The sequence below is a fragment of the Camelus bactrianus genome, chromosome 11 (genome assembly GCF_048773025.1).
Source record: "Camelus bactrianus isolate YW-2024 breed Bactrian camel chromosome 11, ASM4877302v1, whole genome shotgun sequence".
In the NCBI taxonomy this organism is placed as follows: domain Eukaryota; kingdom Metazoa; phylum Chordata; class Mammalia; order Artiodactyla; family Camelidae; genus Camelus; species Camelus bactrianus.
In genome coordinates, this window is record NC_133549.1 from 85831086 (window position 1) to 85834528 (window position 3443).

Here is a 3443-nt window from a genome sequence, read left to right on the forward strand (position 1 = left end):
CCCCTCTAGCCTCTGACAGCCACTGATCTTTTAGTCTCTGTGGTTTTGCCTTTCCCAGAACACCATACAGTTGGAATAAGACAGTTGCAGAACCTTCCCAGATTGGCTTCTTTCACTTAATAATATGCACTTAAGGTTCCTCCATGTCTTTCCATGCCTTGATAACTCATTCCATTTTAACACCAAATAATAGTCCATTTTCTGGCTGGACCACAGCTTATCTATCCATTCACCTACTGAAGAACAGCTTAGTTGCTTCTGAGTTCTGGTGATTATGAATAAAGCTGCTATTAACATCTGTATGCAGATTTGTGTGTAGACATAAGTTTCCATTTCGTCGAGTAAACACCAAGGAGCACAGTAGCCGGATCATATGTTAGGAGTATGTTTAGTTTTGTAAAAAATTGCCAGACCATCTTCCAAAGTATCTGGGCCATTTTACATTCCCACCAGCAATGCATGAGAATTCCTGTCGCTCCACATCCTCACCAGCAGTCAGTGCTGTCAGTGTTCTGCATTTTGGCAGTTCTGACAGGTGTGCAGTGGTACCTCACTGTTTCAGTTTGCATCCCCTTGATGACAGATGCTGTGGAGCATGTTTCCATAGAGTTCTTTGGCATCTAGATTCCTTCTATGATGAGGTGTGTGTTCAGGCATTTTGCTCATTTTTTAATCAGGTTATTCATTCTTCTTCTTGAGTTTAAAGAGGTTTGGGTATATTCTGGATATCAGCCCTTTTTCATTGTGTCCCTGCCCTTCACCTGCAGCACCGGAGTTGTCCTTTGGGTCTCAGTGGAGTGTCAGCCCTTCAAAGAGTTTCCCTGTCTTCCCTCAGCCTAAATACAGTACTTGTATTTTTCTCTTTCATTGACTCATTTTGTTCTTTTTAAATAGCATTTACCATGATTTGTAAGTACATTTTAAAAAAAGGCAATGATTGAACACCACCTCCCCCACCAGGCTGTGTGCCCTGTGAGAACAGAGACCCTGTCCCCACTCACCATGTCCCATGACAGGACATGGCAGATGTCCATGTAAATGTGTGTAACATGGGGCCAAACCTGATGAGCAGCTATGACGACATGTGTTGGCTACCATTTATTGAATAGAGTTTGTTTCTTGATCTTAATTATTAAATCACATGAATTAAACATGTTTCTTTTGAAAAATAAAACAACAAAGCACACCTCCATGTGATTGGTACTTTCTACTTAGCCTTCTGACCCAGGAGGGGACATTCACCGTCATTTTGTGGAGGAGGTTGGGGAGGTAAAGTAGGAGAGTGAGATCAAATAAAGTAAAAATGATAACTATCAGCTGGCTTTATTTTCACTAAGACATAAAAGTTACTTTAAACCGTATCTCAGCTGTTGTTCTGTTGTTTTAAACATTTCTCATAGAATTAAATGGAAGCCCACTAAACCCTGAAAGGGAAGTTGTGTTCTCAGGCCCTGAAAAGTGTTTATGTCTATTTCTTGAGATGCACATTTTCCCTGCTGGTTACAGAAAGTCGAGGCGGGAACACAGCTGTGCGCTGTGTGTGTCTGCCTGCTTCACAGGCTGCTCACAGTCATTTTCAATTTCTTGTGTTGCAGTGTATGAAGGTTTTCCTTCAGACCGTTTGCTCAGCCCTTTCCTGAATGAGGGGTTGAATTTTCCACAGGAAATCTTATGAAAGAGAATGACAAGGCACAAGGGGTTCCCAAAAAACAATAGTTGATGTAATAAACTCTCACATTGGTGAACTTTTTGAATACAAGCGGGTTGAAAATTTTATCACTAGGTCATATGCCACAAATATGTCTTAAGAATAAAAAGATTCAGATTTTAAAGAAGAAGCAGTTTGAATCAAGTAGAAATTATAATTTGTACACTATTTGGTGTTAGAATTTATACTCAGTCTTATCATAATTGCCTGTGGTAGGAACTGGATCAATACTTATTTATTAAAAAAAAAAAATCCACCAGGTGCTATTTGCCCCATTCTTGATGCAGCAGTGCTGAGGTTAGTTAAGTTGGGCCATTTGGAATTCTTGGCTAGGTTTTCAGGACATTGATTTCAGCCTCTTTATCTTTTTTAGAATCTCTTATTTTGTGTTGGTCTTTGGTCTCTTGACAACATGGAAATACTGCATGGATCTGTCTTTCCCTTTTTTCCTGTCTTTGTGGGAAAAGATTTCTGTAAGACAGACTACTAGGACATTAAGGATTTTGTGTGGGGTAAATTTGGTCAGCTCTAAGGATTTCAATTAATACGTATTAATACTTGCTATTCAGCTAATGATAGTAAAATTATAAAATAACTTAAGTATACATCAATAAGTATAGTACAACAAGCCCATCACCCAGATTAAGGAATTCACAAACTTTTCCATATTTCCTTTATTCAGACCTTTGTTCTTTTCCTTGTCCTTTGTTGAAGTATTTGACAGCAAATCCCAGAAGACATGTCATTTTACCCTATGTACTCAAGTAGGCATGTCTGAAAAATGAGGGCCTTTTCTTTGATCACGTTTTTCCATTTGACCCATGTGCTCATTAAGTACCAGCTGTATCAGACATCTCACTAGGCATTAGGGATCCTTGGGGGCAATGAGACAGTCCTGGCTCCCAAGGAAGTTAAGGGCTGATGGAAGAAACCAGCACAGGAGCTTAGGTGCTTCACCTAAGGTCCCTGCGGGATGACACCAATTGGACAAAATTTGTGCACAATACAGTGGGATTCACAGAAGGGACTGGTCAGACTTGTAGGGCAGGCAGTGAGAGAGGCCGTCAGCAGGGCTACAAAAGGAGGAATCGTTTGATCAGAATCTGAAATCCTTTCCGCCAACCTTCCTACAAAGCCCCCAGGGCCCATCACACACAACCCTGTGCTGTAACTGTTTTTGATTCCTGTTACCACATCTCCTTCAGGAAGGATTTTAAGGTGGAAAATATTTAAAATCAGTAATTGCTGCCAGAAGGGACATAGAAATAGAAACATGGAAACAACAAAAATGTCCATCAGCACATGACTATATAAAGACGAGGTGATACACATGGTCCATCCTAATCCCTGCGGGTCAGCCTGTGACCTGCCAGGTTTTGCTTGTAGACTAGAGCATCCTAGAAGTCCTACCTGCAGGAGTGAGCAGGGTTTGAGAGAGCTCACTTCACGGGCGCTTCTAGACACCCCAGGGGCAGTGCTCTCACTGAGCCTGTTTGTAAACACGTCTCACTTTTCCCTCTTGGTGAGAGGCGTTCCGAGCAGAGAGCAGGGGTGCCCGGGAGGACCGCAGCCACTGCTCTCCTTTGTTGGGCATGTGGTTTCCTAGCAACATCAGGCTGGTGGGACTTGTGTGGAAATTGAGCTGTTGGGGAGCTGTTTCTGTCCCTGGGTACATGGTAAGCTTGCTGCCAGAGGCATTGGCAAGCTGGCCAGCGTGCGTGCTGGTGGGGCTGTG

General features: G+C 42.3%; 1 non-coding gene across 1 annotated transcript; it reads left to right on the forward strand.

Moving 5' to 3' along the window:
• Nucleotides 1-3039: 3039 nt before the first annotated feature.
• Nucleotides 3040-3174, forward strand: LOC141579277 (small nucleolar RNA SNORA52). The gene has a single exon (XR_012510433.1). It is a non-coding gene; the product is annotated as a small nucleolar RNA SNORA52 (small nucleolar RNA).
• Nucleotides 3175-3443: the final 269 nt, after the last annotated feature.